Genomic DNA, 27,857 nt, shown 5'->3' with positions numbered 1-27,857 from the left:
ACAGAACCGTGGAGCTTTTGGGCTATGCTGAAAAGCAGCTCCTATCTGAGATGCTCCCTCACAGCAGAAGGCAGAGGAGCAAAGCGTTTTATTCGGACTTAGTTCTGTAAGAAAGGGGAAGTGATGGTCAAGTTACACTTCCAAATGGAAAATTTTAAAAAATGTATCCCTATTTTAAGACATGCATAAACATCAATTATAGGTGCATTTTAAGATGATTTAAGAGTGTAAGGTATCATTATAAAACTGAAAGGTAAAATAGTACAATATCTTCATGAACCTAGAGCACAGAAATAATTCAAAAATAGGGCCTGAAATAGTTCAGCAATAATAAAAAGAATAATAAATTGGACTATTTTGATATTAATAAAATTCATTCATCAAAAAAGTGATATTAACAAATGAAAAAAGAAAATTATATACCTGATACTGGGCTTATATCCATAAAATATGAAGAACTTCTATAAATCAGTTACAAATGGTATAATTTACTTTAAAAATTATCGAGGAAATATAGCACTTCAAACTAGAACAAAATCAGAAAAATATATGAATGTATGCTCAACTTTGTATGTCTTCAACGAAGTGCAAATTCAACCACAAGGAAATATTACTACAAGCATACCTTGGAGATATTGAGGGTTCAGTTCAAGACCACCACAATAAAGAAAATATCACAATAAAGCAGGTCACACAACTTTTTTGATTTCCCAGTACATATAAAATTATGTTTACACTGTACTCTAGAGTCTATTAAGTATGCCATAGCATTATGTCTAAAAAAAGTGCATGCCTTAACTTAAAAATAATTTATTGCTAATAAGTGCTAATGATCATCTGAACCTCCATGAAGTATTAATATAGTTTGCTACTGGAAGGTCTTTCCTGGATGCTGATGGCTGCTGATTTTTCAGGGTGATATTTGCTATAGGTTGAGGTTGCTGTGGCAATTTATTAGAATTAACAATAATTTTATAAAATTGACAACAATGAATTTTGCTACCTCAATTCACTCTTCCTTTCATGAATGATTTCTTGGTAGCATATGGTATTGTTGGAGAGCATTTTACCCATAGTAGAATTTCATTCAAAATTTGGGTCAATCTTTTCAAACTCTGACACTGTTTTATCAACTAAGTTTATGTGACATTCTAAATCTTTTGTTGTCATCTCAACAATGTTCACAGCATCTTCACCAAGAGTAGGTTTCATCTCAAAGAAGCACTTTATTTGCTTATCCATAAAAGCAACTCCTCATCTGTTAAAATGTTATAGTGAAGTTGCAGCAATTCAGTCATATCTTCAGGTTTGACTTCTAATACTAATTCTCTTGCTATTTCTACCACATCTGCAGCTACTTTCTCCACTGAAGTCTTGAAGAAACTCAAACTCAACTGTAGGGGTTGGAATCAACTTTTTCGAAACTCCTGTTAATGTCAATATTTTGACATCCTCCCATGAATCACAAATCTTCCTAATGGCATGTAGAATGGTGAATTTCTTCCAGAAGGGCTTCAAGTTACTTTGGCCAGATCCACCAAACTAATCACTACCTATTGTGTTATCACCTTACAAAATGTGTTTCTTAAAATATTAAGACTTGAGAGTCGAAATGACTCCTTGATCCACAGTCTGCAGAATTCATGTTGTGTTAGCAGGGATGAAAACAGCATTAATCTCATTACACATCTCTATCAGAGCTCTTGGGTGGCCAGATGCATTGTCAATAAGCAGTAATATTTTGAGAGGAATCTTTTTTTTTTTTTTCTGGGCAGTAGAGCTCATCAGTGGTCTTAAAATATTCAGTAAATCATTTCATAATCAGATGTGCTTTCATCAAGGCTCTGTTATTCCATTTATAGGATAGAGGCAGAGTAGATTTGACATAATTCTTAAAGATCCTAGGATTTTATCCATGGCAAATGAGCATTGGCTTCAAGTAAAAGTCACCAGCTGCTTCAATCCCTAACAAGTCAGTAGGCCTGTCTTCAAAGCTTTGAAGACAAGAATTGACTTTTTCCCTCAGCTATGAAAGTCCTAGACAGCAGCTTTTTCAAATATAAGGCTGTTTCCTCTACATTGAAAATCTGTTGTTTAGTGCAGCCACCTTCAACGTTGATCTTAGCTTGATCTTCTGGATGACTTGCTGCAGTTTCTCCATCAGCACTTGCTGCTTTACCTTGAACTTTTATGTTATAGAGATGGCTTCTGTATTTAAACCTCATTAACCAACCTGCAATTGCTTCAAACTTTTCTTCTGCAGCCTTCTCACCTCTCTTACCCTTGATAGAATTGAAGAGAGCTAGGGCCTTGCACTGAATTAGACTTTGGTTTAAGGGAATGCTGTTGCTGGTTTCATCTGTTATCCAGACTGCTCAAACTTGCTCCATATCAGCAATAAGGCTCTTTCACTTTCTTTTCATTCATGCTTTCACTGGAGTAGCATTTTGATTTCCTTCAATAACTTTACTTTTGCATTCACATCTTAGCTAACTGTTTGGCACAAGAGGCCCAGCTTTCAGCCTACCGTGGCTTTTGACCTGCCTTCCTCACTAAGCTTCATCATTTCTAAATTTGATTTAAAGTGAGAGACATGTGATTCTCCTTTTCACTCGAATACTTGGTGGTCACAGTGTGGTTATGAACGGGCCTAATTGCAATATTGTTGTGTCTGAGGGAAAAGAGAGGTTTTAGGAAAGGAAGAGAGATGGGAGGAATGACCGATGAATGAAGCAGTCGGAACACACACATTTGTCAATTAAAAGTTTGCCATCTTATTTGGAAGTGGTTCATAGTGCCCCCAAACAGTTACAATAGTAACATCAAAGATCACTGATTACAGATCACCAGAACAGATATACTAATAATTTAAAAATTTGAAATATTGAGAACGTTACCAAAATGGGACGTACAGGAACAGAGGGAGCACACGTTTTTGGGAAAATGGTGCTGATAGACTTGCTCAATGCAGCGTTGCCACAAACCTCCAATGTGTAAAATGTGCTGTATCTGGGAGGCACAATCATGTGAAGAACAATAAAGCAAGGGATGCCTATACACACCACAGTGAATCGCTAAATTTAAAGACTAACAAGAGCAAACATATCTCATCATTTGGCCCTGCAAAGACACTGCTCTTGCATATGGTAATTGGCACAAATAGTTTGAAAAATTTTTACCAGTGTCTATCAAAGTTGAATATAAACACAATTTAAGACCAAGAGATTCCTTTTCTTGTTATGTGCCCCAAAATGTATGCACTCTAAAATACTTAATTTCATGTTATGACGGCAACATTACCCTTAATTGCTGAAAATTGGTATCCATAAAATTTCCATCAACAATTAAAGAAAAAAATGAATTTGTGATATAGAATAAAATAATATTCAGCATTACAAATTATGAACTACTGCCCGGTTCTATAACACTGATCTCACAAATATTTCTTTTGATTTACATACACACACACACACATACATATAAATTTTAAATATATTTAGAGACAAAGTCTTGCTCTAATGCCCAGGCTGGAGGGCAGTGGCGTGATCTCTGCTCACTGCAACCTCCACCTCCTGGGTTCAAGTGATTCTCCCGCCTCAGCCTCCCAAGTAGCTGAGATTACAAGCATGTGCTTCCACACCCGGTTAATTTTTGTATTTTTTTTTTAGTAGAGATGGGGTTTTCCCATGTTGACCAGGCTGGTCTCAAACTTCTGATCTCAGGTAATCCACCGGTCTCGGCCTCCCAAAGTGCTCTGATTACAGGTGTGAGCCACCGCGCCCAGCCAGATTTTGTTTATATTAAAAGAATAATGCTTTACCTCTCAATATGTCTATTTGGAAAGCATACAAATTTAATGAATTTTGAGACAAGTCAGAATATTGGTTATTTGGGGGGTGGAGTGAAGTGATCATGCTTAGGGTCTGGTAATGTTGAATTTCAATACTTGTTTGGTTGTTTACATAGATATGTTCCTTTTGTTATATTTTACCAAACTACAAGATTTAGGTGTTTTTTCTATCAATGTTACCCTTCACTAGAAGTTTATGTTTTAAAATATATATTTTTAAACTCCCAATTAAAATACAAAAATATATTAAGTACAGTGAAGGAGAGGAATTAATCTGACAGATTAGAAAGAGTGGAGGAGAGAATGAGTGTTGGGTATTGACTCTGATGAACTTGATGGTAACTTGAGAAACCCTAACTGAGAGAGAAGCCTCTGTTTAGGTTTTATTTTGTACAATATTTTTACTTGGTTATTCTTTATGTCTCTTCTATTTCTTTGTTGAGCTTTGGTATTTTTTAACTGACTTCAAGTTTTTTTTTTTTAATTACTCACTGAAAGATTTTCATGACAGCTGCTTTGAAATCTTCCAGATAATCCTAACATCTCTGTTCCCTCCGAGTTGGTTTGCAACAGTTGTCCATTTTCATTTAAATTGTGGTTTTCTGGTTCCTGCTGTGATAAGTGATTTGAGATTGAAATCTGAACATTTTGAGATGGGTTTGGTGGGCTGCCACTTTGCTCCTGCCAAGTAAATGGAGAAGCCCAGGTTCCCCACTTTGCCTCTTTGACACTGAGGGAAAGGAATACCTGTCACTGCTGGGTTGGAGCAGGGAAGGGGGTTATAGCTTCCTTCTAGATCTTCACACATACCTGAGCGGCAGGAGGAGGCATGTCTACCTACTCCTCCTGATGTGGCCTCTTCTGACACCACAGTGGGGATGTCTTGATGCTGGGGTTGGTGAAAGTTTCAAACATCCATTCTGTCTCCTCTGACACCACCCAGGCAGGATGGGTAAGGGAAGCCTCGTTACTCTCAGTACTGCCTGATGGAGGTGAAAGTCCTGGATCCTCACACGCTCTGTGACACTGCAGGGAATGGGGAGGATGATGGTGAATGTCTGGGCTCCCTATTTGGCCTTTTCTGAAGACCACCCAGGCATGGGTTTTTCTTGCAACTTGTTACAGTCTGGCAAGAGGTAAAATCATGGGCCTCTTGGCCCTTGCTTAAGCGAGGAGGAATGGGGCCACAATTTTGTCTTTGGAGGATTGATTAACCATGGTGGTTTATTTTCTAGAAGTGTGCTGTCTTGCTAAGTCACCTCTAATCACATTTCAATTGTGATTTTCTGGTTTCTGTTGTGATAAGTGATTTGAGATTGAAATCTGAACATTTTGAGATGGGTTTGGTGGGCTGCCACCTTGATCCTGCCAAGTAAAGGGAAAAGCCCAGGTTCCCCACTTTGCCTCTTTGATGCTGAGGGGAAGGAATACTTGTTACTGCTATGTTGGAGCAGAGAAGGGGTTATTTGGCTACAAGGAGTAGGCCTTTGGGGACTTTTTGAGTCTGAACCTTCTGATATTTCAAAGTTACCAAGTTCTTCAGCTTCAAATTCAGAATATATGAAATTAAAAGAAAATTTGGGAACTCATCTCACTGTCATTCCTGGAGTCCCAAGGTCTCTACCCAGGTAGCCTTCTCTCTACCCATCAGAATTCTATGTTTGTTTTCTACATAATGTCTAGGAACTTTCATTGTACTTAGTTGGAGAAAAAGGGAAAAATATATCTGTTCCATCTTTTCAAAACCAGAAGTTCTGATATACTAATATACTTGTAAACCAAAAGGGCCACCAACATGGAACAAAAGGGAGCAAGATACATGAAATCTCAAAGAGGCCTTTATACCCCCTCATTTGTAGAGACCTAAAGCAAGCTAAAAAAAGCCACTCAACTCCAAATAGATGTCTGCATATTTTCTGTATTGAAATTCTTCTGTATTTAACTGACTTTTGTTCTTATCTTCACTCTTATGTTGGGTTTCTACTTCCAAACTCAGTAGCAGGAAATAATCAAGGAAAATTTTTCTCCTCAGAAGTAGGGGACTAGTCATTTTTTAACACATGGAATTTCAGCACTCCTTTGGAACTAGTGATGGCCACCTGCTTTCTATTCTTCCCATTTTTGAATAAAAATCTATTGAAGGCATCTTTATGCTTCTTTGCACTGCCAGTTGAGTATGACTGGAGAAAACAACTTATTGTATAGTTCAGATTTTTTTTAAAGAAATAGATGTCATATCTGGGAATCCATTAGTCAAACCTAAGACAGATTGTAAAGGTAAGTTTATTCTTCATTATTCAAATATATGTAACATGAAGTTTAACAAAATTTAATCTGTTCCTCGTTTTCTTATTGATAGAAAGTTTGTTTTATTCTCAAAAATGACTTCTGATATCATGTATATTTGTTACGTTTTAACTCCGTTTATTCGTTGAATCACTTTAAACTTATTTTTATATTGATGCATTAATTCCTTGGGAATTTAATTTTTCTGCTTGTGGTTTCTTTCTGTTTTTTTGAGATGGAGTCTTGCTCTGTCTGTCACCCAGGCTGGAGTGCAGTGGCACGATCTTGCCTCACTGCAACCTCCGCCTCCCAGCTTCACGCCATTCTCCTGCCTCAGCCTCCTGAGTAGCTGGGACTACAGGCACCCGCCACCACGCCCAGCTAATTTTTTGTATTTTTAGTAGAGACAGGGTTTCAACATGTTAGCCAGAATGGTCTCGATCTCCTGACCTCGTGATCTGCATGCCTTGGCCTCCCAAAGTGCTGGGATTACAGGCGTGAGCCACCGCGCCTGGCCCTGCTTGTGGTTTCTTTTGCTCATGTCTTTTGCTCATGAAGGATTGTTCCTACTAGGGTTTGCGTTTTTCGATTGTGAGTTCATAGCTGTTAGGACTTCATCTGTGGAATGCTATAAACTACAGTGAGACTGTTGTAAGATCCTATCTCATTCAAGAAGCATCAAAATACTGTATTTGTATCTTATTCTAATATTTTACATAATAGATTTCAAGATCACAAGGGCAGTGTACACTTAAATGTCAAATTTGCACATGGTGCAGGCCCATGATTAAAAATCCTCAAAGGATGAGTGTTTTCCTCTTGGAGGGTGTATAATTTTGTTAGGACTGCCATAACAAAGTACCACAAGCTGAGTGGTTTAAATGAGAAAAAAGTATTTTCTCACAAGCCTAAGGGCTAAAAGTTGAAATCAAGGTATTGGCAGGATTGGTTTCTTTTAAGAGTTTAAGGGGAAGATTTATTCCAGGTCTCTCTCTTGGCTTATAAATGGCTGTCTTCATGTTCCCATAGCATTTTCCCCATATATACAAGTGTCCAAATGTTACAGGAAAAGGGTCCTGATCCAGACCCCAAGAAAGAGTTCTTGGATTTTGCACAGGAAATAATTCAGGGCGAGTCTACAATGCAAACCAAAAGCAGGTTTATTAAGAAAGTAATGTGGTGAAAGTATAGCTACTTCAGAGACAGAGTAGGGCGTTCCCGAAAGTAAGAGGAGGAACGCGTCCACCCTAGGTACAAAGCTTGCTTATATATAGGATAAAAAAAAGATCATAGGGAAATGTGTTCTGCTGCAGTGGTTTGTAATAAAGGATTAATTTTCTTAATTACTATATTTTGCAAGAATCAATATTATTCTCTTTAAAACAAAATTAGGAATGCTTCTGTTCTCAAGATATCAGGATACCTGGACACTCCCAAGTCTGGGTCTATTGAGAAAACATTATCAATCTGTTCCCTTAACTGTAAATATGCAAAAGCAAGGAATAACCTAGCTTTCTGGGAATGCAGCCCAGCAAGACCCAGCCTCATTTTCCTAGCCCTCACTCAAGATGGAGTCTCTCTGGTTCTAATGCCTCTGACACAAATTTCTTCTTCTTAGAAGACACTAGTCATATTAGATTGGGATCCACACTATCAATCTAATTTTAACTTTATTAACTGTAAAAATCTTGTCTTTAATTAAGGTTACTTTCTGAGATACTATCTATTAGGGCTTCAACATACGAGATTTTGGGGACACAGTTTAACTCATAACAGAGAACAAGACAAAATAGTAAGTCTTCTTTGCTTTCCCCTTTTGACAGTCGGAAATTTTTATTTCACTTTTTTTAGTTTGCCGTTTTACTAATGATAGAGCTTTTCGAGTGTCTGACTTTTGTGCATGGGTCTCACCTCCAAAACAGCCCTGCGCTGCCCTGAACCCTCATATTCTGTCTCTATATGTGCATTAAACTCACAGCTTCTGCATAACCAACGTTATAAATCACATCCATCCATGACAGAACTTATGCCTTAGGTTTAGTGTTCCCTTTATTTTTGGCTCAGTGGAATTTCCCTTATTTATATGAGCTCACTCATGAGTACATTTGTTATATTGAAACTTGCTTTTTTTTCCGATTGTAGTTTTTTTAATTTTAATTTTTATTTTTTGTTACATAGTAGATGTATATGTTTATGGGGTACATGAGATGTTTTGATACAGATATGTAATGTGAAATAAGCACAACATGAAGAATGGGGTATCCACCCCCCCAAGCATTTATTCATTGAATTGCAAACAATCCAATTACACTCTTTATGTGAAAATGTAGAGTTATTATTGCCTATAGTCACCCTGTTTAGCTATGATGTAGGAGGTATTTTTCCATTCTTCTATTTTCTTACATTTTAATAAATGGGGAGGGGGGAGAGAGTTCCAGTAAAGTTTTTAAGTGTCTTATCTGTTATATTCTCACAACCAAAACATTCAGAGATTTGAGATACCATTTACCATATATAAAGGAAGGACCACGTTTTTAGAGGATAAAATTAACAATCTTTCAAGGAGTTTTGATTATTTTTATGCCCAATAAAAATTAAATGGAAAAAAATGATTGAAATTCTTTCTCCATCCTAAGTTTTGGTAGGCTGGGTAACTCTGACTGAGGTAATAAAAGTTGCCCTTTTCTGTTTGAAGATTATGCTAGCTATAACTCTAATATGGAGAATATAATTATTTAATAAAATATACAGTAAATCGACCAGACATCAATGCAGCATTTTAAAAGTCAGAGCAAATAAAATTGTATGTTGTGTTTTTTAAAAATTTCCTATAACTCTTGTTGTCTTTATTTTTTCATGGAATGCATTGCTAGCTAAAAATATGCATCTGGGAAGGGTAGCAGGGAGGTGGAGATAAAAAGAGATTGGTGGATGAGTACCAAAATACAGTGAGATCAATGGATTAATATCCAGTAGTCAGTAGCATGATAGGGCAGCTACAGTTAATAATTTATTGTACATCTTAAAATAACTAGAAGAGTAGAGTTGGAGTGTTCCCAACACAAACAATAAATGTTTGAGGTGATGGACATCCCATTTACTCAGATTTGATCATTACACATTGGAAGCCTACATCAAAATATCACATGTACTCCATAAATATGTACAACTATTACATATGCATAACAAATTAACAATGTGAAAATTTAAAAAATATTTGTAAACCAAACAAAAAATAGGCAACCACCACTCATATCCTCATGGAACAAATTATGTCCTGCCAAGTGCTTCTTTTGATATTTACCAAGCCACTCAGCTTTCCCAGGGGGTCTTCTCACATTTCCCCTGTCTAGAGGAGCTGTGTTCATTCACCTTAACATTATTCTCCCTGCTCTGAACCCAGGAATCTCTTCTTACTCTAAATTCTTAGCTTTTAATTACATTTTCCAGTTGTTTCTCTGTATTAATTTATCTCCAGAATTAGATCATAATGCATATGAATTATGACCTATTTATTTACTCGGGACATATATTTCTTATTAGGTATCAGATAATCAGTGTTTTCCACTGAATTGGATTATCCGGAATTCTGCATGTGCTTCGGAACTAACAGTACCACTATATAGCTTGATTACATTCTAGGCAAAGACGATGTTTGGAGATTAAGCCTGAAATATCTGAAATATCATTTTAAACATTTACCTGGAATATTGTATTCGCTGAGTCATACTGTTTTAATATACACGATATTTTTAATCTCCACAACTGAAATCAAAGGTTCCCTAGAGAGTTTATTTTGTATAGAGTTACATGTGCAATTTTTTGCACATAATTGATGCTTAATAATGCTATCGAATTTATGGATGTAAACAGTTCTTATATTTATACATAAGTAAACAACCCCTTATTATGGGGTATTACATGGGTTACCATACCCTTTTTTGTATCAAAGCATTTCGAGTAACAATTTGTATTATGTGTTAATATGGGTAGACTCCTAAAAGAGTGCCTGTTTTATAGTGTATGTTCTGTAACTGTTTGCTATTATCGTTTACATCCTATTTTTGAAAAACCCATCTATATCTATCCCAATGTCTCATGTTATTTAGATTAAGGATACATACAGTCAGCTTACTATTTGAAAATTTACTGGAACCACAACTAAATTCTGGATAAATTACACATTGGATCAAAGCTGCCATGTAAATTATTTTATTTTATTTTATTATTTTATTTTTGTTTTTTTTTTTTTGGAGACAGTCTCATTCTATTGCCCAGGCTGGAGTGCAGTGGTGCCGTCTTGGCTCACTGCAACCTCTGTCTCCCGGGTTCAAACGATTCTTTTGCCTCAGCCTGCCAATTAGCTGGGATTACAGGCACATGCCACCATGCCCTGCTGATTTTTCTATTTTTAGTAGAGATGGGTTTCGCCATGTTGGCTAGGCTGGTCTCAAACTCCTGACCTCAGGTGATCCACCCGTCTCAGCCTCCCAAAGTGCTAGGATTACAGGCGTGAGCCACCACGCCCAGCCGCCATGTAAATTTTTGAGTCAAATCTTTGATTGAGGCCTAAGACCAGAGGAAAGAAAAATAACAGAAGTTATTTATTATTGGATGTATCTGTTGGCATCGGTGTCTTTCCAACTTGCTGCTTTTCTGAAGAAAAATGATCAGTAATATGCCAACTATTTTCCCATACTCCCAAATAATATTGATGTGCAATGTTTCTGGACATTCATTATAAGCTTCACCGAAGACATAGATAATGAATAAGGTGATTAGCACTGTTAGTTGTGTAATTTATACAATTATGGTTATTGAAAACAAATTATTTTTCATATGCAACTTTTCTGATTCTATGATTTCTAGAACTTTGAATATATTATTGTACCCTTATATTTACAAGGCACAAGATATCACTAGATTCCTAAATAAAATTTCTAGTTTTAAAATACATACAGTTAATATTAAACTATGAATTATTTTTTAAACTTACAAAACTGAATCTATTTAAGTGTATCTGAAATGCACATGTTCTAATCTTCTTCTTTGAACAAATTTCCATTTGCTAACAAATAATTTAGATAATGTATTTAGAATTTATAAGGTTAATGACCTTGACCTGTCTAGATTTCAAATGTCTACAAGAAGGGTTGTGAAAATATTATCTTATATTTGCTGTGGTTAGGTTAATTCCTTCTCAGCAGTTTTCCAAATTATCATTAACTTCTTTCATTTTCTTTCACAAATTGCAGATTGTGATGCAATTATGTTTAAATTTGAGATTGCATATTAATTTGGCATATAAATTCTATTTAAAATGGCTCAAATAGTCCGGGCACGGTAGCTCACGCCTGTAATCCCAGCACTTTGGGAGGCTGAGGTGGGCAGATCATCTGAGATCAGGAGATCGAGACCAGCCTGGCCAACATGGTGAAACCCTGTCTCTACTAAAAATAGAAAAACTAGCCAGGCATGGCACCAGGCACCTGTAATCCCAGCTACTCAGGAGGCTGAGGCAGGAGAATTCATTGAACTGGGGAGGCGGAGGTTGCAGTGAGCTGAGATCATGCTACTGCACTCCAGCCTGGGTGACAAGAGCAAAACTCTGTCTCAAAAATAAATAAATAAATAAATAAATAAATAAATAAAATGGCTCAAATAAAGAAGATAAGATTTGTGTGATTGTATTTAATCTACTATCATTTCAATAATAACTGGAAAAATCTATTCCAAGTGGCACAATTAGAATTAAAGCAACTTATTATGACTTACAAGCAGTTGTATCTTAAGAAATTAATAAAACTCATTGAATTGAATAATGAATTCAAATTTAAGATATGGAAATATTTTAATATTCACTTTTTAAATATAGGTTTCATCCTACATAACTTCTCTTACTATATTCAATTGTGTCAACTAATATTAAGAAATGCAAAGCAAATGAGACTCAAGTATGTTATATTCTTATTAGGTCATTTAATTTAATAATCTTGGCAACATTGAAAATAATTTGGTCCTGTTGATATCTAAATATGTAATGGACATATTTCCAAAAAACTGATGTTCTAATACACGTTTTGACATTACTTTTGCTTCTGAATAAATTCTGAATTAAATATTATTATAGTCACCTTAAAATTTAATATTTTAGATACATTCAAATATATATTTTTATAAATCCTTTTGGCTTTATAGATATAGTCCACAAAATCCCAGGGCCTTTCTATGGTTCAAGGAAAGAGAAGTGGGTGATAAGATACAGTTCAGATGGGCATGTGGGAATGAAGAATAGAGCAGAGGATGTTTCAAGTCCCTATAAGGCTGGATAGTGAAAGAATCCCTTTCTAAGAATAGGTGAAAGAGACAGGTGTCCAAACTAATGTTTTCACACACACCCACACCCCCGCCACACACACACACTGATATTCAACTATATAACATAAATATATTATAGTTTCAGAAATACAGTTATGAAAGTTAGTTGAAAGCAGATATAAAAAGAAACACTGCTTTATCCACCTTTTTTTCTCTTAATTTTTATACACTTGTTGCACTATCAGAGCCTCCCCACTCAAATAGTCCCATAGTGATAGAAGTATACTTACAATCATAACATCTATCTTTATACATGACAACAAAATAATGAGAAATATAAATAGTAACATAGTCCATATTTACATGCCTTAAATGTTGAATAATTAAACTCACATATTTGTTTGCATACATAATTTGAATATATAGAAGATGGCTCTAGATTTTTTTGGGAATTGAGATTTACAAAATTTTGAGAATTCTCTTTGAGAAAAAAATATACAAATTTTATGAAGGTCCTCAACAGCAGCTTGGACAACTGAAGGACCCTGAATAATAAGTTAATGACAATTAAAGCAACTCTATGTTCTACCTATATCTAACAGTCTAATCTACGTTATGCCTAAATACTACATTGTATGAAAAACAAAAAAGCCCCACAGGCAATGTTAAGTTAGATAATCCATCGTGTACTGCTAATTAGATATTTCTATAATATAAAAATATTTATGTTTATATTGACAATCATTAATATTTTAACATATTTTAACATAATTAATATCTTTTTGACTGTTGTATTTTTAATATATGTTTTATAGTTGGATCTTATAATTGTGATCAAAATACCAATGTCTCAGGATTCAGATTTCAAAATTAATCTACTGGGATTGCTTCTAGAAATATAGCCTAAAAATAGAGTTAGAAAAAAAGCATGTAAAGTAAGAAAACATTTCACTTTTAGTAATCATGGTCTCTCAAACAATCTTACTACTGAATAAAATAAAAATGTCTTTTAGAACTAACAAGAAGGTGAGACAACAATTACCACAGCAAAATCTGAGAGAAGGCAAGAATTCAAAACTGTAAACACAGAACTCAAGAACACTTTTGCCCAGAGCAAATTTACTGATTAGAAAAACAACTGTGAACCCTGCTAAGGTTTAGGCAGCTTCCTGGGGAAAAAGGAATGAAAATGCTTATCAAGGTCCACACACAATTTAAGTTGCCATTATAATTATCCCATATCTACTGCAATCAACCAAATTTCAGCACAGAAATGAAGTTTAAAATTTTGGTTGGAAGATATAAAAGTTGGCATCAGTAGATTTGGAAATAATTGAAATTTTCTAACAACAATAAATAAAATAACTAAAATTAAGAATTCAATTAATAGCTTTACAGTAACTAACACAGATAAAGAGTGAATTAGTTAATTGGAAAATAAGTGGAAGAAATTTTCTGGAATATCTAAGAGACAGCCTAAAAAATAGAAAACATCAAAATGAGTGTAAGACCCAAAAGTGATTCAGTAAATACCTAATCAGTACTATGGAACAAGTGAAGGGACAGAGGGAATATTTGAGGTGATAATGGCTGAAAATTTGCCAGTAATAATTAAAGTTATGGATCCATAGATTCAAAAGTACCAGTGAACCCCAAAGAAGATAAATATAAAGAAATCTAACCTGCAGAGTCAAACTGTGAAATTAAGGAATATTTGCAAATTTTTTTTAAAAAGCAAAAATTAAAAATGAAAAAGAATGATTGAATCTATGTCAGTATAGTAATTGTAGTTGAAAATATATCTTGGGGTTTTCTGTAGTGTTGAGTATGTATTATTTCTTGATTTGAGTAATTATGCTATGAATGTTTTCATCATCATAATTAACTACTATGTAAATGTATCTTATATCTAATTATATGCATGAGTTATATTATACAGTCACACAACTTGACTTTGCTGTTTTGTTCTTTTGCTTCTTAAACTAAAATGGCAGATTCAGAAAACATGGCAGTATGGTAGAGTTTTGTTCTCAATTTTCACTTCTGATGTGCATGTTTCTCTTGCTTTTATCTCAGACAAATATCAGCTGGAATATTTGGGGTAGTTCAGTGAAAATTTGGATTGAGGATCTCTTGAGATTCTCTGCAGAAAGCCAGAATGTATCTCATTCCCCCAAATTCCATAAGAGGAAAACTAACCTTGAAGTCCTTTTCATAAAGACTTAAAAAAAAATAAAGTGATATGTCTTGGAAATGATGTAACCCAAAGAGATCTTTGGAGTCCTCTGAAGTAGATCATGCTTGTGCGTGTGTATACACACTTCCAATATAGACCTGTGCTCCAATAAAAGATAGGAAATGAAATACATTTAAAGGGGTCAGCATTCAGATAAATAGTTGATTATTTAAAATAAAGAAACACAAAGGAAACCTATGGGTAAACATTTAATAAGACCAATTAAGGAGATTCAAGAGCAGCACAAAATTATTTTTTGAACCTACATGAAACATGATCACTAAAATAAATAATTTAGTAAATAAATGAAGCATAAGTCCAATGAAAAGAAGTGAATCAGTGTCTTGGAAGAAAACACAGAAGAAATATGTCAGAAGAATGTCATCAGGGAAAAGACAAGCGATTCAAAAGATATATCCAGAAGGCTTAACATTCAAATAGCAGAAATTCCCTCAAAAGAGAATAGATGGATGACAGTAAATAATTAAATAAATCATGGAACACTATTTCCTTTAGCTGAAGAAATATCTGAGTCTACAGATTCGTATTCAGAGAAAGATTAATGAGAAATTTCATACTCCTAGGTGTATTTTTTTTTAATTTCTGATATCTAAAAACAAATAGGAAATACATAAAACACAAAATTTTAAAAATTTTAAAAAGGAAAATATTCTCTCTAGTGTTGTGTACAGCCTTTGGATATCAAAAACAGATCATTAACTTCAGTTGTTGTCCACTAGGAGTGAAGAACTAAAATCACAGGACACTACATACAGACGAAGTATCATGCTTTTGTCAAGGAGAAGGAAAATGCAGTCCTGGTAAAAATGTATCTTGTTTATTAGATTGAAGGAATATAAGTAGATTATCTTGAAATGAATAATAAAGTACAAATTGTAGATTCTTAAAGCCAAAAGGCTATATGTTGCTTGTATTGGGATACTAATTCATTTGAACTAAATTACCTACTGAAAACAACTCTTTATTATTATTCTTATTTTACTTTTTTAAGTTCCAGGGTACCTGTGCAGGTTTGTTACACAGGTAAAGATATGCCACTGTGGTTTGCTGCACCTATCAATCCAACACCTAGATATTAAGCCTGGCATGCATTCATTCCTTTTTCTAATGGTCTTCCCCGATAGGACCCAGTCTGTGATGTTCCCCTCCCTGTGTCCATGTGTTCTCATCATTCAGCTCCCAAATATAAATGAGAAAATGCAGTGTTTGGTTTTCTGTTTTTGTGTCAGTTGGCTGAGGAGGATAATGGCTTCCAGCTCCATCCACATCTCTGAAGAGGACGTGATCATCTTCCTTTTATATGGCTGCATATTATTCCATGGTGTATATGTACCATATTTTCTTTATCCAGTCTATCATTGATGGGCATCTGGTTTGATTCCACATCTTTGCTATTGTGAGTAGTGCTGCAATGAACAGACACATGCATGTATCTTTATAATAGAATGATTTATATTCTTTTGGGTATACACCCAGTAATGGAATTCCTGGGTCAAATGGTATTTCCGGTCCTAAATCTTTGAGATATTGCCACACTGTCTTCCACAATGGTTGAACTAATTCACATTCCCACCAACAGTGTAAAAGCGTTCCTATTCCTCCACAACCTCATCAGCAGCTATTGTTTCTTGACTTTTTAATAATCACCATTTTGAATGGTGTGAGATGGTATCTCATTGTGGCTTTGATTTCGATTTCTATAATAATCAGTGATGTTGAGCTTTTTTTCATATGTTAGTTGGCCTCATGTATGTCTTCTTTTGAAAATTGTCTGTTTATATCGTTTGCTCACTTTTTAGTGGGCTTGTTTTTGTTTTGTTTGTTTTTGTAAATTTGCTTAGGTTCTTTTAGATTTTAGATATTAGACCTTTGTCAGATGGATAGATTGCAAAAACTTTCTCCCATTCTGTAGGTTGTCTGTTCTCTCTGATGATAGTTTATTTTGCTGTGCACAAGATGTTTAGTTTAATTAGATCCCATTTGTCAATTTTTGCTTTTATTGCAATTGCTTTTGGCAGTTTCCTCATAAACTCTTTGCCCATGCCTATGTCCTGAATGACATTGCCTAGATTTTCTTCTAGGGTTTTTATAGTTTTGAGTTTTACACTTAAGTCTTTAATCCATCTTGAGCTAATTTTTGTATAATGTGTAAGAAAGGGGTCCAGTTTAAATCTTCTGCATATGGCTAGCCAGTTGTCCCAACATCATGTGTTAAACAGGGAATCATTTCCCAATTGCTTGTTTTTGTCAGGCTTTCAAAGATCAGATGCTTGTAGATGCGTGGTTTTATCTCTGAGTTCTCTATTCTGTTACAATGGTCTACGCACTCGTTTTTGTATCAGTACCATGCTGTTTTGGTTACCGTAACCTTATATTGTAATTTGAAGTTGGGTACTGAGATGCCTCCAGCTTTGTTCTTTTTGCATAGGATTGTCTTGGCTATATGAACTCTTTCTTGGTTCCATATAAATTTTAAAATAGTTTTTTTTCTAATTCTGTGAAGAATGGCAATGGTAGTTTAATGGGAATAGCATTGAATCTATTAATTGCTCTATTTTTTTGCAGTATGGCCATTTTTACGACATTGATTCTTCCTATCCATGATGATGGAATGTTTTTCCATCTGGTGGTGTCCTTTCTGATTTCCTTGAGCAGTGGTTTGTAGTTCTCCTTGAAGAGTTCCTTTACCTCCCTTATTAACTGTATTCCTAGGTATTTTATTCTCTTTGTGGCATTTGTGAATTGGAGTTCATTCATAATTTGGCTCTCTGCTTGTCTGTCGTTGGCGTATAGGAAAGCATGTAATTTCTGCACATTGATTTTGTATCCTGAGACTTTGCTGAAGTTGCTTATCAGCTTAAGAAGCTTTTGGGCTGGGTTTTTTGGAGTTTTCCAGATATAGGATCATGTCATCTGCAAACAAAAATAATTTGACTTCCTCTCTTCCTATTTGAATACTCTTTATTCCTTTCTGTTGCCTGATTGCCCTGGCCAGAACTTCCAATACTATGTTGAATAAGAGTGGTGACAGAAGGCATCCTTGTCTTGTGCCAGTTTTCGAGGGGAATGCTTCCAGGTTTTGCCCATTCAGTATGGTATCGGTTGTGGGTTTGTCATAAATGGCTCTTATTATTTTGATGTATGTTCCTTCAAAACCTAGTTTATTGAGAGTTTTTTTTTATACTTGAAGTTCTAGGGTACATGAGCACAACGTGCATGTTTGTTACATATGTATACATGTGTCATGTTGGTGTGCTGCACCCATTAATTCGTCATTTACATTAGGTATATCTCCTAATGCTATCCCTCCCCCCTCCCCCCACTCCACAACAGGCCCCAGTGTGTAATGTTCCCCTTCTTGTGTCCAAGTGTTCTCATTGTTCAATTCCCACCTATGAGTGAGAACATGCGGTGTTTGGTTTTTTGTCCTTGCGATAGTTTGCTGAGAATGATGGTTTCCAGCTTCATCCATGTCCCTACAAAGGACATGAACTCATCCTTTTTTATGGCTGCATAGTGAGAGTTTTTAACTTGAAAAGATGTTTGTCTTTTCTGCGTCTATTGGGATAATCATGTGGTTTTGGTCTTTAGTTATGTTTATGTGATGAATTATGTCTATTGATTTGCATATGTTGAACCAGCCTTGAATCCTGGGATAAAGTTGACTTGATCATGGTGGATGAGCTTTTTGACGTGTTGCTGGATTCAGTGTGCCAGTATTTTATTGGGGATTTTTGCATTGATGTTGATCAAGGATATTGGCCTGAAGTTTACTTTTTTTGTGTATCTCTGCCAAGTTTTGGTATCAGAATGATGCTGGCCTCATAAAATGAGTTAGGGAAGAGTCCCTCTTTTTCAATTGTTTAGAATAATTTCAGAAGAAATGGTACCAGCTCCTCTTTGTACTTCTGGTAGAATTCAGCTATAAATCCATCTGGTCCTGGAATTTTTTTGGTTGGTATGCTATTTATTACTGCCTTAATTTCAGAACTTGTTATTGGTCTATTCAGGTTTACAACTTCTTCCTGTTTCATTCTTGGAAGGAGGTATGTGTCCAGGAATTTATCCATTTCTTATAGGTTTTTCAGTTTATTTGCATAGAAGTGTTTATAGTATTCTCTGATACTTGTTTGTATTTCTGTGGGGTCAGTGGTGGTATCCCCTTATCATTTCTGATTGTGTTTATTTGAATCTTCTCTCTTTTCTTCCTTATTAGTCTAGCTAGCATTCTATCTATTTTATTGATTTTTTTTAAACCTGCTCCTGGATTCACTGATTTTTTTTGAAGGGTTGTTTTGTGTGTGTGTCTCTCTATCTCCTTCAGTTCTGCTCTGGGCTTGGTTATTTCTTGTCTTCTGCCAGCTCTGGGATTTATTTGCTCTTGGTTCTCTAGTTCTTTCAGTTGTGATGTAAGGGTGTGCACATTTGAGATCTTTCTAGATTTTTGATGTGAGCATTTAGTGCTATAAATTTCCCTCTTAACACTGCTTTAGCTGCATCCTGGAGATTCTGGTACATTGTCTCTTTATTCTCATTAGTTTCAAAGAACTTCTTGATTTCTGCCTTAATTTCATTATTTACCCCAAAGTCATTCAGGAGCAAGTTGTTAAATTTCCATGTTATTTCATGGTTTTGAGTGGGTTTCTAAATCTTGATTTAGAAAATCTAATTTGATTGCACTGTGGCCTGAGAGACAGTTATGATTTCAGTTTTTTGCATTTGCTGAGGAGTGTACATTCAATGATGTGGTCAATTTCAGAGTAAGTGCCATGTAGCACTGAGAATAATGTATATTCTGTTGTTTCAGGGTGGAGAGTTCTGTAGATATCTATCAGGTCCACTTGGTCCAGAGCTGAGTTCAAGTCTTGAATAGCTTTGTTAATTTTCTGTCTTGATGATCTGTCTAATACTGACAGCAGGTATTAAAATCTCCCACTATTATTGTTAGAGGGTCTAAGTCTCTTCATAGGTCTCTAAGAACTTCTTTTATGAATCTGGGTGCTCCTGCATTGGGTGCATATGTATTTAAGACAGTTCGCTCTTCTTGTTGAATCAAAACCTTTACCATTATACAATACCCTTCTTTATCTTTTTTGACCTTTGTTGGTTTAAAGTCTATTTTGTCAGAAACTAGGATTGCAACTCCTGCTTTTTTCTGCTTTCCATTTGCTTGGTAATTTTCCTCCATTCCTTTACTTTGAGCCTGTGGGTGTCTTCGCCCGTGAGATGTATATTTTGAATACAGCACACTGATGGGTCTTGCATTTTTATCTAGTTTGCCATTCTGTGTCTTTTAATTGGGGCATTTAGCCCATTTACATTTAAGGTTCATATTGTTATGTGTGAATTTGATACTCTCATCATGATGCTGATTGGTAAATTTTGCAGACTTGTTAACACAGGTGTTACACAGTGTCATTGGTCTGTGTACTTCAGTGTATTTTTGTACTGGCTGATAATGGTTTTTCCTTTCCATGTTTAGTGCTTCTTTCAGGAGCTCTTGAAAGGCAGGCATGATGGTAATAAAATACCTCATCATTTGCTTTTCTGAAAAGGATTTTCTGTCTCCTTTGCTTATGAAGCTTAGTTTGGCTGGATATAAAATTCTGGTTTGAAAATTATTTTCTTTAAATGTTTAATACTGCCCCAATCTCTTCTGGCTTGTAGAGTTTCTGGTGAGAGGTCTGCTGTTAGTCTGATGGGCTTCCCTTTGTAGGTGACCTGGCCTTTCTCTCTGGCTGCCCTTAACATTTTTTCCTTCATTTTGACCTTGGAGAAGCTGATGATTATGTGTCTTAGGGTTGATCTTCTCGTGGAGTATCTTATTGGGATTCTCTGGATTTCCTGAATTTGAATGTTGGCTTGTCCTGTTAGGTTGGAGAAGTTCTCCTGGATGATATCCTGAAGTGTGTTTTCCAACTTGGTTCCCTTCTCCACGTCTCTTTCAGGTACTCCAATCAGTTATATGTTCGGCCTTTTTATATAGTCCCATAGTTTTCTGAGGTTTTGTTCATTTTTTTCATTCTTCTTTCTCTAATCTTGTCTGCCTGCCTTATTTCAGCAAGATAGTCTTCAAGCTCTGATATTCTTCCACTTGATTGATTCAGCTACTGATGTTTGTGTTTCTGTCATGAAGACCTTGTGCTGTGTTTTTCAGCTCCATCAAGTCATTTCATTCTTCTAGTTAACAGCGCCTGTAACCTTTTAGCATGGTTCCTAGCTTCTTTGCATTGGGTTAGGACATAATACTTTAGCTCAGTGAACTTTGTTGTTATCCACTTTCTGAAGCTTACTTCTGTTAGTTCATCCATCTCAGCTTCAGCCTGGTTTTGTGCCCTTGCTGGGAAGGTGTTGCAATCATTTGGAGGAGAATAGGCATTCTGGCTTTTGGAATTTTCAGCATGTTTGCACCGGTTTTTCCTCATCTTCAGGGATTTATCTACCTTTCCTCTTGGAGGCTGCTGACCTTTGGACGGGGTTTTTGTGGGACCTTTTTTGTTGATATTGTTGCTTTCTGTTTTTTTTTTCTTTTTCTTTTTCTTTTTCAGGCTCCTCTTCTGCATGTCTGCTACAGTTTGCTGGGGGTCCACTCCAGACCCCGTTTGCCTGGGTATCATCAGTGGAGGCTGGCAAGCAGTAAAGGTTGCTGCCTGCTACTTCCTCTTGAAGCTTCCTCCCAGAGGGGCAACCACCTGATGCCAGCTGGAGCTGTCCTGTGTGAGGTGTCTGCTGACCCCTGTTGGGAGGTCTCATTTAGATAGAAGGCATGGTGTCAGGGGGAAGCAGTCTGGCTGCCCCTTAGTGGAACTGATGCGCTGTGCTGGGGGAATCCCCATCGTCCAGCTCAGCTGGACTCTTCAGAGCCAACAGGTAGAAAATATTAAGTCCACTGAACCTGAGACAGCGGCCGCCCATCCCCACAGGTGCTCTGTCCCAGGGAGATGAGAGTTATGTCTGTAAACCCCCGGCTAGAGCTGCTGGAATTCCTTCAGGGAGGCTGTGCCCATTGAGGAGGGATGGATCCAGGTCCCACATAAAGAAGCAGTCTGGCCATGATCTGCCACAGCTACTGTGTTGTGCTGTGGGTAACACCACCCAGTCTAAACTGCTCAGCCTCCCTAGCACTGGCTGGGGAACACTGCTGAAGACAGCCGCAGTAATAGCAGTCACCTCTCCCACCCGGAAATCAGTTGTCTTAGGCAGACTCTAGGCTATTGTGCTGGCTTGCAGGGATTCTAAGCCAGTGAGTCTTAACTTGCAGAGTTCCATGGGAGTGGGACCTGCTGAGTGAGGTTGCTTGGGTCCCTAGCTTCAGCCCCCTTTCCACAGGAGTGGACGGCTTTCCTGACACTCTGGAGTTCCGTGAGCCGCAGGAGTATGTTAAAACTCCTGCAGCTCAGTGCCTGCCCTAGCAGCTGCCAACCTGTGCAGCTGCCGTGAATCTGTCCACTTTTGTGCTTGGGACCCAAGTCTCTGGTGGTGTAAGCACACAAGGGAATCTTCTGATCCGCAGATTGCAAAAAAACCATGGGAAAAGTGTAGAACCCCAGGTGGATAGCACAGTCCCTTACTGCCTGTCTTGGCTGGGGGAGGGAGGCCCCTTTGCCCTGTGTAGCTCCCAGGTGAAGCATCACCTCACCCTGCTTTTTCTTGCACTTCATGGTTCATGCCAACTGCTTAGTTAGTTCCCAATTAGAAAATCTGGGTATCTCAGTTGGAAACGCAGAAATCACTTGCCTTTTGCGTTCATCTCGTTGGGAGCTGCAGACCAGAGCTGTTTCTACTCAGCCATCTTGGCCCTTCCCCCAGAGAACAAGTCTTAATAAAACATTTTAAAAATTAGTATGGCAATATTAAAAGGATAAGTGATCTGACAAAGAAGCAAACTGAGGAAGAACTCAGCTTTTGAATCAACTTTTCAAATAAAGGAAAATAAAGCAGAGAATGTAAGAAATTATGAAGCCATTTTATGCCCCAGGGTTATGAGGAAGAAAACTGGATATCAGGGACCAAGAAGGCCACAATAAATTCTCTCCAACAACCCAGTGGTTAAGCCCTAGAGTTAAGAGAGTACTTTAAATAGATCAGCAAGGATGGAAGCAAGTCAGTGTAACATCTGAAGAACAAATGGTTGATAATTTTCCAAGAGTGATGAACAATATTAAGGCAGAGATTTAAAGCAAAATCTACAAAGAGGAAGACGAATTCAAAGAAAACCTCAATTGGGCATATCTCAGTCAAACTGCAAAAAAAAAAAAAAAAAAAAAAAAAAGCAAAAAGTAACAAAAAGAAAATCATAAGTGCAGACAGAGGATAGAGATTAACTTTAGCAGAACAACAATATCTTTGAGCACGTATCTCAAGAGAAACAGTGGGTATCAAGAAATAATGGAATGATATCTTTAAAGTAGAACAGAAAATGACTGCTAGCTCAGAATTCTATAACTAAGAAAATCTTCTTTAACAATGAAAGTGAATATCATGAAGATAAGGGCAGCTACCTAAGTAGCACATCACTACATGCATAAAAGTAGCTAGAGATGCTTATCAGAAAATACTGCAGAGAAGGAATCAATGGCATGGTCGTGGTCCTCATTTTCCTAGCACACTGAGAGGGAATATGCAGCATCTAATGGAGCAGATGTAAGAGTCTAGGAGTATTGTCCCAATTTTGGATTGGGGGCTTTGCATTGCATGATTAGGAAAGTATTGATCCTTCCTGTCCAGGGTTCAACAAGAACATGATAGGACAGAACTTACAATAGTGGCTCTATTGTCATAGCTCAATTTTCACATGTCGGGCTAAACACAGTCCCTGCCTGCCTATCCACAGAGGCTTGGATGTTTAAGTCATGTGGTTGCAACTCTGTTACATAAAATCATCGACATTCATGGTTCATAATGCACCCTGGTTAGATAGAGAGGTTTGAGTCTAAGCCTGAGTTTGACCCAAATTGGTGCCTTCACACTGGACCTTTAACAGTTTCTATGCAGCTTTACAGACATTAACACCTTTGCTGGTAGCCCATTCTACATAGTGTCAGAATTGGACAAATCAACACTTACCTCTCAGTGAAATGAATATATTTGTAGACAGAAATTACTTGTGAGAATATGCCAGCAAAACTGCAATAAAGGTGAGAATACATAGAGGGGAACAACACATGTCAGGGCCTATTGGAGGGTGGAAGGTGGGAGGAGGGATAGGATCAAGAAAAATAACTAATGGATACTAGGCTTAATACCTGAGTGATGAAATAATCTGTATAACAAACCCCCATGACACATATTTACCTATGTTACAAAGATGCACATCCTGCACATGTATCCCTGAATTTAAAATAAAAATTTTAAACACTTCAATAGAGGAAAAATGAAAGGGTATTATCAGAAAATAAGGGAAATTTTCCTAGATAGAAGTGGAGAGATACAGAAAGAAATAAACAAAAATTGTCACAGTAAAAACTTGTGTTACTACAATTAATACTAAAGTACAAAAAAAATCTTGTGGTGTTATAAATAAACATAAAATTAAAATATTCAAACACAATTTCAAGTAAATCAGAGGTGGGATGCATTTGTAATAAAAAATTTCCTTAGAAGCATAGATCTATAAATTAACCAGGAAGTGATAAATATCATAATTTAAAGAGTTTGTAATTAATCATTGACGCATGTTGTAATCTATAGCTTTATGACCAAAGGAAATAATGAGATATGACTAGCAAAGAATTAGATGTATATAATAGATAAATAAAATAATTGATGCAAAAGATGACATGAAAGGTGAGAAAAGAAATATTAAAAAGTGAGGATAAATAGACAATAGACAATGAGCAAATAAGCATTGACCTTATTGTTTCTAAAATACGAAATTTACCAGACTATCTCAATAAATAAAACTCAGCTGTACACTTATTATAAAAGACTCATATAAAAAAGTGGGTGAGGAAGATTAAAAATATTGAAAGTAAAATGATAGAAAACATTCATAAAAAGAAAACTGACATACCTTTATAAATATCAACAACATTAGATTATAAGGTAAAAGGCATTATAAGAGATAAAGAGAAATATTTTAATGACAACACATTCAATGTGCCAGGAGGAAATAGCAACTTTTAATGTGTCTATACATAATGATATGACCCAAAATGTTATAAAGTAAGAATAAGAGACCTAAAAATACAAATAGAATACTCTCAATTATAATGGAAGATTTTTGACATCCTCTCTCTCATTGATGGATAAAAGAAAAACAATGATAAGCAGTAAATTTGTAAAAAATTTGTAAAACATAATTAACAATATGAATGGATGGGTCTTTGGAGCATTGAACCCAACAACTGAGGAACACACAGTTTTCTTTTCCAAGTTCAGATGGAATGTTTATAAAAATTGATCCTGTGTTAGACCCCAAAGGAAGTCAATGCATTTCCCAGTACTGCAATTATACACAGTAATATATCTTCCTGACGTGAAATTAAGCCAGAAATCAATTTAAAACAAAACAAAAGATTAAAATATATCTTTGGAAATTAAGCAACCCATGCATGAAGAAGAAAATGCATTGGAAATGAAAAGTACATTGAAATCAATTTACAATGAAAATACAGTATGCGAAAATGTGTGAGAAGCAGCTGTATCTGTGCTTAGAGGAATACACACACACACACACACACACACACACACACAATTAAAAAGGATAGTCTGAAAATCAGTGACCTAAAATTCTCTTTCTAGAGACTAGATATAGAATGGCAAAAATTAGTAGAGATAATGGAAGAATGAAATAACAGTAGAAATTATTCATATAAAACATACAGTGAAGAGAATCAATGAAACCTAAATTTATTACTTTAAATAGACCAATATAACTGATAAAACCATGGGAACATTATTTGAGAAGAATAGTAAAAAGGAAAAGAGGGAGGAGAGCAAACATCAGGAAAAAAAATTAGAATAACAACATACAGTCTACAAATACAGATAGCTTGAAAAGTAAATTTTAAAAAATAATTTATGGAATAAATGAATTAAATCTTCCATATAAAACAATGAAAAGAGACATTTTGCAGATTGTTACATGATGCCAGCATAAATCTAACACCAAAATTTGACATGATTGTCAGTAGAATGAAAATTCCCAGATCAATGTCATCATGAACATAGATAAGATCTTCATGAAATATTAGCAATTGGAGCTTTCTGTGACTTTACATAACCACAAAGGTGAGTATATTACAGAAATGCATGGTTGTTCAATATTTAGGAAGCATTTAATGCATATCATTATATCAACAAAATAAATCAAAGTCTAATGATATTTTCAGGTGAAAATTAATAAAATTGAAGTCTTTTTATAATAATAAAAAAACTATCAGCAGAGTGGGACTAGAAAAAAGTCTTAATCTACTAAATGATATCCACAGAAAACCTAGAGAAATATCTTAATTGACCACAAAATATTTAAAGGACAAGGATATGATATTGTTACATCTGGATGGCAATGTGCTGGTGGCCCAAGAAGTTTCGCTGAGTGAGAAAAAAGTTTTAAGGATTGGAGATAAAAAAGCAAATTTCTCATTGAAAGAAAACATGATAGTACATTTAAAATATCCAGCAAACTCTAAATGAACTATTCAAATTACCACAGAGAAATTGATTGTATTACTATACACTAACCAGAAAGTGTTAGAAAATAGAATCTTCAAAAATTCAAAATTTACAAGAACATCAAAACAGGCAGACCAATATTTGGGAATAATTTTATTAAAAGATCTGCAAGAATTCTGCACAGAAAAATATAAACTATTAAAATAATTTAGGAGATAAATGTATGTATGGAATATTCAATATTATGAAAAGTATATTTTTATAAATAAATCTATAGATTCAACACAATCAATTAAGATCCCAGAATTTTCTGCCATAATTTTGAACTAAGTTTGCCTTACTCTTTTCAACAAGTGTTCAGTGGAATTTTTCTTTTACAAAGTTCAAATGCAGAGAAGTGAAGATTTGGTGCAAATGAAATCTAGCTATATGTTATTTGAAAAATCATAAATGAATGGAAAATACTTTAAGAAAAAGAAAGTGAAAAAATTCCATATGCTATTTAAAGGAAGCACAAAGCAATGTAATAGAGTGTTTTGTTTTAAGTCAGCCATGGACACAGCATACAACTGCAAACAGAGAGAGTAAAAGAGGGTGGGGTGAGGGTCATTGAGAGAGAGACAGAAAGAGAGAAATATAATTAGAATATGTAGGGTTATAATTAAAATATATGTTTAATAATAAAACCTTACCTGGAAAATTATAAAACACTATCGAAGGCGATGAAACAAGATCTGAACTAAAGGACGTGTACGCCATGTTCTAAGATGAGCTGAATTGATATAACAAAATTCCAGCTTCCTAAAATCAATATATGCCAGAGCATATTAGGATGTGATCTTACCTGAGTTATTTTGACTCAGGTACCAGTTTGAAACATAGCAGATAAATGCCTGAGTACAAAACAAAACTATTATACCCATAATACCCATAATATACAGATTTTACAAAAGGAAAGGAAAACTACTCGTATGTGATTACTGAAACCCTCAGATAGATAAAAATGGCAAAAATGGTCAGATCTTGGAGTTTGGTAGGGAGATTTCTTTGGGGAGAGCTGAGGCAGTGGCCTATGGGGTCCCCTCTTATCCTCCCTATTGAAAAGACCTATACCAATATTCTAAAACTTGGAAAGTTTTGACACACTCTTCCTGCAGATGAGAGGTACAGATCATTAAAACACCTAAGAAAGAATCAAGAAGGGTTGTTCCAAGCAAAGGGGTTGTGTGAAAGCACCAAGCAAAGAAAGAGAATGGAGAGATCAGCGGCTGCAAGAATTTGGATAGTTTGAGGTACAGAGGGCAAGGCAAGAGTGAGGAGAACGGATATTAGAAAGAGATTCTGGACTTGGATCAAAAATCCAGGAGAATCACAGAACGTGTGTGAGTGTCCTCTGAATCTTCCAAGTTTTATTTTTATATGGTATATAACTGCATACATATTTTATGATCTGAATGACTTTTAAAATTATTTTAGTATAAAGGTAATTAGCACTTTTTCAGAGCAAGGTACTTCACTCTGTATGATATA

At 35.7% G+C, this 27,857-nt stretch overlaps 2 long non-coding RNA genes across 2 annotated transcripts in view; one reads left to right on the top strand and one right to left on the bottom strand.

Annotated features, from left to right (window-relative positions):
- Window positions 1-27,857, bottom strand: part of LOC134808625 (uncharacterized) — a 380,342-nt gene that overhangs the window by 137,407 nt on the left and 215,078 nt on the right. The window lies entirely within an intron of this gene.
- LOC107969521 (uncharacterized) overlaps window positions 1-27,857 on the top strand; it is an 87,653-nt gene that overhangs the window by 2,886 nt on the left and 56,910 nt on the right. Inside the window, exon 2 of the long non-coding RNA XR_001711404.3 lies at window positions 15,431-15,511. This is a non-coding gene — a long non-coding RNA (uncharacterized LOC107969521). The remainder of the gene's footprint in view (window positions 1-15,430; window positions 15,512-27,857) is intronic.

Source organism: Pan troglodytes, chromosome 17 (assembly GCF_028858775.2).
Source record: "Pan troglodytes isolate AG18354 chromosome 17, NHGRI_mPanTro3-v2.0_pri, whole genome shotgun sequence".
NCBI lineage: Eukaryota > Metazoa > Chordata > Mammalia > Primates > Hominidae > Pan > Pan troglodytes.
Note: the sequence above shows the minus strand (reverse complement) of the source record. Positions and strands in the feature narration are given on the sequence as shown.